This window comes from Gadus morhua, chromosome 16, assembly GCF_902167405.1.
Source record: "Gadus morhua chromosome 16, gadMor3.0, whole genome shotgun sequence".
In the NCBI taxonomy this organism is placed as follows: domain Eukaryota; kingdom Metazoa; phylum Chordata; class Actinopteri; order Gadiformes; family Gadidae; genus Gadus; species Gadus morhua.
This window is the reverse complement of record NC_044063.1, coordinates 32,799,251-32,810,096: the sequence shown is the minus strand read 5'-3', so window position 1 is coordinate 32,810,096 and position 10,846 is coordinate 32,799,251.

Genomic DNA, 10,846 nt, shown 5'->3' with positions numbered 1-10,846 from the left:
ACCGCTCTACCTCCTGAGCTACCTCCGAATCCTGCCATTTACATGGTCCGCCAGAAGTGCCATATGGTGCATTATTACCACGGCGCTCGGCTCAGGGTTACGGTAATAAGACTGACCGAGAACACCTTGGATAATCAGTTTGTAATAACCCACGTAAAATGTTCTTGAACATAACCCCTTTTTAATGCCTGATTTGTCATGAAAAGCATCAAGAGTAACAGATAACGATTGTGATGAGGAGTGTGCCTTGGTTTTCCACACTTGGGATTTAATTGACATTTGATTATGTGTTTACAGTGTCACATAAAAATATTATGTTATTGACACAGGTTGGACAGATGCTTTATTCCATGCAGTCGCACCGTCAGTGGACAGTATGGAGTGACGGGATTAAATATAGAGGTTTTTTTTTATTTCTATTCTAAGGAGATGTTTCTGGAGTTATAACAGAGAAATAACGCAGTTGAGTTAAATTATTCTGATTACATAGATTTAACGCATGATACGGGTTGAAATTAAATTTATGAAGGGGGATGATAAAACATAATCGTTCTTCTCACTCTTATCTTCGGTCTGACTTCAGTTCACCACCACACCGTCTGTGTCTCCAATTCTCCTTTTCCTTCAAACCATGCGTACGCATGGGTCAGGGTTTGCTTAGGGCTGCGCACATTTTCCCGTCAAGTTTTTTATAGATCACAACCTTGGCGTGGAAAGTCACGTACGCCAATTTCAGCCCCGTTTTGTGCGTACGCAACGGTTATAAATGAGACCCCTGGTCCCTAGACCCTACCCTGGTCCCCAGACCTTACCCTGGTCCCAGTACCCTACTTTGTCTAGACCCTAACTTGATCCCTACCCTGGTCTCTGCCCGGGTAACAGGGCCTTGTGGATTGTCTGGGGTCTTGCTGTGGTACTGCTGAAGCCTCCATGGACTGGAGGAGAATTACAGACATAAATAGAGGCAGGCCGACACGGTGGACGAACAGACATTCAGAAAGGCAGACAGACCGACACGGTGGACGGATATAGGGACAGGCCCGCTGGACGGACATACGGACAGAATTATGGACAAACGGACAGACAGTAAATCTTTAAGAAAAACAACATTGAAAGGTTGTCCAGCCTCCCACATAAAGAGAGGATACTTAAAGAGAGGTTAAAGAGAAAGCGTTGGGACCCGGTTAGCGCTGGTCTGCTGGGTCCAAGATGAAGACTTCTGGTGGTGGGCTGTCAGGGTCTTTGAACCTCCTGGTATCTGGGGATTAGAACCAGCCACACAACACAATGCTGTTTGTGAAGTGAAGGAGTTCAAGTACCTCGGGGTCTTGTTCGCGAGTGAGGGTACTATGGAGCGTGAGATTGGCCGGAGAATCGGAGCAGCGGGGGCGGTATTGCGTTCGCTTTACCGCACCGTTGTTACGAAAAGAGAGCTGAGCCGCGAGGCAAAGCTCTCGATCTACCGGTCGATCTTCGTTCCTATCCTCACCTATGGTCATGAGGGTTGGGTGATGGCCGAAAGGACGAGATCGCGGGTACAAGCGGCCGAGATGTTTTTTCTCAGAAGGATGGCTGGCGTCTCGGGATAGGGTGAGAAGCTCAGTCATCCGTGAGGAACTCGGATTAGAGCCGCTGCTCCTTTACTTACAAAGGAGTCAGCTGAGGTGGTTCGGGCATCTGGCAAGGATGCCCACTGGGCGCCTCCATTGGGAGGTGTTTCAGGCACGTCCAGTGGGGAGGAGACCTCGGGGAAGACCCAGGACTAGGTGGAGAGATTATATCTCAACACTGGCCTGGGAATGCCTCGGGATCCCCCCGTCAGAGCTGGTCAATGTGGCCCGGGAAAGGGAAGTCTGGAGCCCCCTGCTTGAGCTGCTCCCACCGCGACCCGACCCCGGATAAACGGATGACGATGAGATGAGATCGTTATTTATATCCGAGATTATTTAATCTAACCCGATCCAAACTCTATCATGCACCCAAACACGGCGGCGTTTGGGTTTCCTACCTCGGACTCTAGCGCAGCCACAGGCGCAATGGGCGCGTTGAACCATTTTTGTGAGACACAATGATCAAGCGTCAGGTTAGGCGCGTTACTCGCGTTATCCAACGCGAGTAACGCGGTTGGTGTGGCTGTACCATTAGTCGATTAATCCATGATGAATGCAACAATTGCCTCGCAACTGGCTGTTTATATCTAGCCGGTGCCATGTTTGGGTGTGTGTCTGTGCCGTAAAGCATTTTCGAAACTACAATCTGACTACATTTTCGAGGATACTTCCGTTGCGTCACATCCGGATTGTCCCGGTCCGAACAGATCAAGTTGCATATGCGCTTTTTCACTGGAGAGGCGACATGGGTAAATGACACACCCACCAATCAACCCAGAAATGGATGCAGAACCATCAGCATTACTCAACCTGCATACTCAATGTAATTTTGGCTAAAAAAGTTGCATAGTGGGCCTTTAACACGCTGGAAAGTTACTGGTTCAGCCCTCACATGCTGTCTGGTCCTATGGTGGTCCATGTGATGATCCAGGTCCTTGTCTACGTCCATCTTCCCCTCTGAAAACCCATCAGATGGCAAATCATAACCAGAGCATTACTGGTGATATTCCTTGTGTCGCCACTAGGGGGGGGCTACCCAGTACAACCCTGCAAGTTATGGTGGATCAGAATGCATTCCTAGAGAGTGGAAACAGACAGGCAGGTGTGTGTATATCGTTGTGTGACCTTGGTTGTATAGTGTGGTGTGTGTGTGTGTGTGTGTGTGTGTGTGTGTGTGTGTGTGTGTGTGTGTGTGTGTGTGTGTGTTTGTGTGTGTGTATGTGTGAGGTTGTGTGTGTGTGTGTGTGTGTGTGTGTGTGTGTGTGTGTGTGTGTGTGTGTGTGTGTGTGTGTGTGTGAGGTTGTGTGTGTGTGTGTGTGTGTGTGTGTGTGTGTGTGTGTGTGTGTGTGTGTGTGTGTGTGTGTGTGTGTGTTGGAGGGTGTGGTGCGACCCTTGCAGCACTCCCTCTCCCATGGTGTCCCGTTCTGTAATGAATATCCTGGGCACTTATTATCCTAGCAGAGCAGAAACCCAACCCATCAGACACAATGGCTGACACGCTGGTCGCCCTTGGCAACCACTGGCTTCACTAAGAACCACATCCCTTATGGGAAGATTCATGTCATGAGGCTGTGTGTGTGTGTGTGTGTGTGTGTGTGTGTGTGTGTGTGTGTGTGTGTGTGTGTGTGTGTGTGTGTGTGTGTGTGTGTGTGTGTGTGTGTTTGTTAAGGTATGTTTGGGTGTGTGCGTTAACATGTGTGTGTGTGTGTGAGTGTGTCTTTGTGCGTGTGTGTGTATGTTAAAGCATGTTTGGTTGTTTGCGTTAACATGTGTTTGTGTTTGTGTGTGTGTTTGTGTGCGTGTACCTCTCTGTGTGTGTTCGGGCCTCAGGGAAGAGACCCAGGGCAGCTGTTCTTGCCCTAAAAGGAGAGAGACAAATAAATACATACAGAGAGAGAGACAGTAAAAGATAATTCAAAGGTAAAAATAGCCATTATCGTTTATTCCACAGCTAACTGTACCCTTCTCCTCCTCTGTGACCTCATCACGGTGCGCCAGCTGGAGCCTATCTGCGTGGTTCTCATAGAGGGACAGCTGAAGGACCTCCCCATCAGGACCCAAGAGCAGGCTGCCCATGGACTGCCTTGCCTGGAACTCTGACAGACAATCCCAGAGGCTACAGAGGGCTGCATCACAACCTGTCAACCTGATACTCAACTGCTCATAACTGGGGCGGTCCCCCGACATAGGGGCTGCAGTCAGGGCCCCGAGCCCCCCCCCGGCCCTGACTGGGGCCTTGACTGCAGCCTGTTCCCAGTCAGGGCCGCGAGATCTCCCGGCCCTGACTGCAGCCCTGCTCCCAGTCAAGGCCAGAGTCTCTGGGACCTTACTGCAGCCCCTTTGTCATCATCCAACCTCTAGTGGCAGCACGATTATCTGGACTTGAGCTGAAACTAATTAGTGCTTCTGTGTTCGGTGCTTTTGTGTTTGGACAACGGCTTGAGCCTCTCAACACGTAATCACGTAATCACCAAAGGAAGGCCTTGCCACACTGCCCAAAGCAGTTGAAATCGCACTAATGGAAAAGCAGCAAGGTGCTTTCATTAATGCATTCACTTAATGGTATTATTATGAACTAGAATGTGTGACCACTATCCACACCTCTCAGCACCTGGGGCAGTGTGCCCCTCACCACCCCCCCGCTGGTACCCCCAGACTCCTGGAGGTCATGGAGGTTGTGGAGGTCAGAACGGGGGTCAAGCTGTCTGGTGTGCAGGGCAGCCAGAGAACTCTGCCTCCCTGGGCCTTTCCTCCCCTCAAAGCAATGCATCAGCACAGGAGTAGCCATCTCTGACCCACAGACAAGGTGGAGGAGAGAGAGGAGAGGGAAGGAGAGGAGAGGAGGGGTGAAGAGGAGAGGGGAAGAGGAGAGGGAGAGAGGAGGAGACAGAGGAGGGGGAAGGAGAGGAGGTTAGGGAGGAGGGGGAAGGAGAGGAAAGGAGGAGAGGAGGAGAGTGTTGAGAGAGGAGGAGGTGAGAAGAGGAGAGAGTAGAGGGGAGGATAAAAGATGTTTGAATTAAGTTTGAATCATGTTTATTAACACATCATATCATCTCTATCTCTCCGAGGTTTACCTGCTAACGGTTGAAGTAGAATCACACAGACTTTTTCAGCTCCTCTTTCTTCAATTCTTTCTTCCACTCCTTTACATCCATGTCCTTCGTCCCTCTGTCCTCGGATTCTCTGCTCTCCTCTTTCCTCTGATAAGATGGATAGAAAGATGGATGTACGTTGGACGGATCCACAGCAAACTGACACCAGGTTACATATCTGAGCCGATGGACAGATGGACTGCTCTACCTCTGTTCTGTGGGACAGTCCCAGATGGTTCTGAAATAGCGAACATCAGTGGTTCAACCAGAGGTTCTTCTGGACCCTGACGTCCTCTGATCCCAAGCCGGGTCTGGTCCAGTGGGAGCAGACCCACTCCCTGGTTCTGGTTCTCCCGCTGGTTCTGGGCAGCCTGGTGTTATCAGACTGGATTACTTTTGGCTTTGCTGTACTTTCACAGTTTGAAGGTGGTACCTTATGAGCTGATGACAGGAGGTGGGCCTTGTCACACATTGAGTCCGGCCATTAGGACCACCTCTGATGTATTTCGTGACTTCTCTTCACTCCGCAACTTGACTAACTTGACTTGACTAACTTCATTAATATTGCTTCTAAACTGCATCAACGCTGTCCATTGTGCTCGCAGACGGCGCTACGTTGGTTTGTTTTCCCCAGGTTTTCGGTCCTTTCCATCATCGCTGATTGGATGAAGAGATTCTAGACTCTATACATAACATCAAGTGGAACGAATGGGCACCAGTTCAGCAAGAGTCTAGAACGAAGGAAGGTTCTGTTTTGGCTACCCAGAGAACTCAATGGGTGTGTTTCTAGTTGCGGGTTCCTCTGCAGACACAAGGTGGTCTCACACATTGAAGAGGGTCTCCCCCTCTCTGGAGTTCTGCAGGAGATTCTGGGTCTTACCTTGGGGCTCGGGTTTGACCGGGCATGCCGGGGCATCGGGACTTTCAGAAGGCCAGTGTGAAGACCAGCACCTGTGGACCCTACCAAAGAAACACCCCTGGAAATACACACCTGGATCGTACCACATAAACACATTTGCGGACAAGCCCTTATAAATACACCTGCAGAAAATACCTTATGAACACACCTGTAGACAGTTACTTTTAAACACATCTGCAGTCAGTACCTCATTAACACAACTGCAGACAGAACCTTATAAACACACCTGCAGACCGTACCATATAAACACACCTCTGACAGTAACTTAGAAACACACCTGAAGACAGAACATTATCAACACACCTGCAGAAAGTACCTTCGAAACACACCTGCAGACAATACCTTAGAAACACACCTGCAGACAGTACCTTATCAACACACCTGAAGACAGAACCTTATAAACCCACCTGCAGGCAGTACCTTATCAACACACCTGAAGACAGAACCCTATAAACACACATGCAGACAGAACCTTATAACCACAGGTGAACCGTACCGATCAACACCTGCGGATTCTACCAAATGAACCCATCTCGTGGTGCGTACCAAATACACACTTGGACAGAACCATATGATCACAAACCATAAACACACTTACCATATGAACACGCGGTCTGAAGCAAATACACTTGGAAATACACATAGGCTGTTCCACATGAACACACCTGTACCATGAACACCTGGGGGGCTACATATTTATATGGACTACACATTTAAATGGAGAAACTGTTATGATGAGAGCTCTGCTCTGAATAGTCACAGACAGACAGACAGACAGACAGACAGACAGACAGACAGACAGACAGACAGACAGACAGACAGGTACCTGGTCCTCCCCCTTGATCTCCAGGCCAGTGTCGTCCATAGTAACGGATCTGAGCCAGAGGAGAAGACTTCCAGCATGAATCAAGCATGGCTACCTTCAGACATGTCTCTCCTCCAGCCTGACCTACAAGGCCGCTCTCTTGCTCCTCCCTCTCTTCCTCCTGCTGCTCCGCTGCCTCATCGCCTTCTTCCTCTCTGTCTTCTGGGATGACAGGAGGAAAGCCTCTTCTGGGCACTCCTGGGAGCCAGGTATTGTAGGTCCTCTTCAGACCCATGTCTAGACCTGTGGTCTCTTCTCTGGGGGGCTCTGGCAGGTGTTTCTGCTCTCTGCTGCCTGGCTGTACAACACTGGACTATCACAACATACCCTGGAGTGCTCTCTGAAAGTTACATCATGTGTCTGGTTTCACCTGGGCTCCTCCTTGTTCTTCAGGGGGTCGTGTCCTATCGTACACCCAGGACGGAGGCTGGTCGGGGGGGGCCCTGCTCCTGGAGACCCTGCTGCTCTGGAGGACTTGGCAAGCACAGAACAGTCTCTTTATGGTTACATATATCTATTTATATACATATATTTACATCTATATATATTTATATATATATATATATTAGGGCTGTCAGTTAAACTCGTTATTAATGGCGTTAATGCAATCCAATTTTAACAGCGTTAATTTTTTTATCGCGCGATTAACGCAAATTCATATAAAAAAAAAAAATAATAATTTCTTTGGCTCAAAACAAAGAAGCAGTAGCCTGACTGCTATGTTCAAGGCAGTATGTTTGTATGTTCATCGTTTAATTGCACTATAGGCTTTTTTTTGTATCTTCCTGTTTTGATCAGTATATGCCAATGTTGTTATCAATAAAAAAACATTTGCACAAGGCAAGCCGATGCACTTCACCATGTTGATAAGAGCATTAAAATGAGAACAATTAATGGGACAAAGAAATCAAGGGATATTTAGCATAGAAAAAACATTTGTGATTAATCGCGATTAATCGTGAGTTAACTATGACAATAATGTGATTAATCGCGACTACATATTTGAATCACTTGACAGCCCTAATATATATATTTAGACACATCTATTTATATACATCTATTTATAAATATATTTAGACTCATCTATATATTTATATATATTTCTAGTAGTTCTATCTAGTTCTATGTCTCTATGTGCACCCCCTCCCTCCCTCCAGGTACCGCTATAGTAGTGAAGTCTGGGTCTGGGAGCATTTGGGTCCAGGGGCGTCCAGCTGAATCTCTGGATCCTCAACACGGACCCGCCCCATCTCCTGGGTTGCAGCCTCGAGGTTAGCCTCGGGGCCATTGTCCTGGCGATGGGTTGGAGCCAGGGCAGCGGGGAGGGGACCCTCCAGAGAGGGGGGAGGGGGGTGTGCCGGAGGTCTGGAACTGGAGGAAGGTTAAGAGGAGGAAGGCGCGAAGGATCCACTCTGCAGGAGAAGGAGTAGTCCTGGAGAGGAGAGGAGGAAACCATTAGTGTCCAAGGACAAATGGGCGGGGCGTCCCCCAAGTATCAATAGAGTACTGTCAATCTGACCATGCTGAGACTGAACCCCTGAAGGGCCCCTAGCACCATGCTGAGACTGAACCCCTGAAGGGCCCCTAGCACCATGCTGAGACTGAACCCCTGAAGGGCCCCTAGCACCATGCTGAGACTGAACCCCTGAAGGGCCCCTAGCACCATGCTGAGACTGAACCCCTGAAGGGCCCCTAGCACCATGCTGAGACTGAACCCCTGAAGGGCCCCTAGCACCATGCTGAGACTGAACCCCTGAAGGGCCCCTAGCACCATGCTGAGACTGAACCCCTGAAGGGCCCCTAGCACCATGCTGAGACTGAACCCCTGAAGGGCCCCTAGCACCATGCTCAGACTGCCCCCCTGAAGGTAGCACCATGCTCAGACTGAACCCATGAAGGTAGCACCATGCTCAAACTGAACCCCTGAAGGTAGCACCATGCTCAGACTGAACCCCTGAAGGTAGCACCATGCTCAGACTGAACCCATGAAGGTAGCACCATGCTCAAACTGAACCCCTGAAGGTAGCACCATGCTCAGACTGAACCCCTGAAGGTAGCACCATGCTCAGACTGAACCCATGAAGGTAGCACCATTCTCAGACTGCCCCCCTGAAGGTAGCACCATGCTCAGACTGAACCCATGAAGGTAGCACCATGCTCAAACTGAACCCCTGAAGGTAGCACCATGCTCAGACTGAACCCCTGAAGGTAGCACCATGCTCAGACTGAACCCATGAAGGTAGCACCATGCTCAGACTGCCCCCCTGAAGGTAGCACCATGCTCAGACTGAACCCCTGAAGGTAGCACCATGCTCAGACTGAACCCCTCAAGGTAGCACCATGCTCAGACTGAACCCCTGAAGGTAGCACCATGCTCAGACTGAACCCCTGAAGGCAGCACCATGCTCAGACTGAACCCCTGAAGGTAGCACCATGCTCAGAATGAACCCCTGAAGGGCTCCTAGCACCATGCTCAGACTGAACCCCTGAAGGGCCCCTAGTACCATGCTCAGACTGAAGCACTGATGGGCCCCTAGCACCATGATCGGACTGAACCCCTGATGGGTCCCTATCACCATGCTCAGACTGAACCCCTGAAGGGTCCATAGCACCACTTTTTTGTTTGTGCTAGATTGAAAGTGAGTGAGTGTGTTTTACTTTTTGTGTTCGTTTTTATTCCCCCAGCAGCTTGCTGTTCGGGGGAACGTCTTTTTTGTTTGTGTGTGTGTTTGAATGAGTGACGTAATGGAGAGGAGAGAGCGAGTAGAGAGGAGTAGGACGGATCTCATGGCAACTGACAGCGGACCGGTAAGCACAACGACACAGAATATGGACAACGGCATGGAGCAGATATTGCCCAAGAACACCGACCATGGAAAGACCCCGACCACGAGCAGGATCATGGACAACGGCAAGACGCAGCAACAGACAAAGAACGCCGACATTGGAAAGGAAACGACTACGAGAAGGATCACGGACAACAGTAAAAGTACCTCGGAACAAAGCACAGATAAGAAATTTGAGAAGGAGCTTACCTTGGCGGTAGAGATCGTTGGAGACGAGATGGTGACTATGATGGAACTTCTAAGTGAGGTTAAAAAAACGTGCGGGGTGGTGAATGGATGCCGTTTTAAAATGCCCAAAAAATACGAAATAACAATGGACAATGTTGAAGGGAAGGATAAACTGTTAGATGGGATTAGAATAAAGAAGAGCACGGTAGTGGCAAAAGAAATTAGAAATGACGAACTAGTATGGCGACACATTAGTGCCATAATTCACTAATGTGATAAAAGATGCATTCGGGCGTATTATATTATTCCACACGCGTAGAAATTAATTGCGAGCGCACAAATGATCTCTGCGCGCGCGCAAATTACCTCTGCACGCGCAAAACAGCCTCTCGCGCGCGCAAAATACCTCAGCGCGCGCAAAACAGCCTCTCGCGCGTAACAGCCTCTCGCGAAAGATGTTTTTACGCTCGCTCGAATTTAATTTTGGCACTATGGGGGAGGGAATCAAGGCAGGGCGGGCTTTCCTATGATTGGCCGTTTCTGAAGCGCGATATTTGATTGACAGCCCTCCTCAGCCCTCCTCTCATTCAATTCTGAATTGTTCAGTAAATGGCTGAAACGATAGTTACGTATTGTAACTCCAGATTCTATGAGTATAGGCGCAGCCTTTTAAGTGTCGGCCTCATTGTCCTTTAGATAGCTGAAGAAAAGCTGTTTATTGGGAGCAGAACGTCCGCCGGCGCCCGACTATATTTGCGAAATGCGGACGTCGTTGAGGCACGCCGCACGCGGACGTAATTGAGGCCCACGCTGTTGGTGGTCGGGGATTACACATTTTTCAGTGCTACGGCTCACGCCTAGGGATAACCCAATAGCAATAGCCTTAAAAGGCTGTGCCTATATACTCATAGAATCTAGAGTTACAATACGAAACTATCGTTTCAGCCATTTACTGTACAATTCAGAATTGAATGAGAGGAAGGCTGAGGAGGGCTGTCAATCAAATATCGCACTTCAGAAACGGCCAATCATAGGAAAGCCCGCCCTGCCTTGGTTCCCTCCCCCATAGTGCCAAAATTAAATTCGAGCGAGCGTAAAAACATCTTTCGCGAGAGGCTGTTACGCGCGAGAGGCTGTTTTGCACGCGCTGAGGTAATTTGCGCGCGCGAGAGGCTGTTTTGCGCGCACAGAGGTCATTTGCGCGCGTGCTGAGATCATTTGCGCGCTCGCAGTTAATATCTACGCGTGTGGAATAATATAATACGCCCGAATGCATCTTTTATCACATTAGTGAATTATGGCACTAATGTGTCGCCATAGAGGAAGAGGGAGGAAAGAAGGACAAA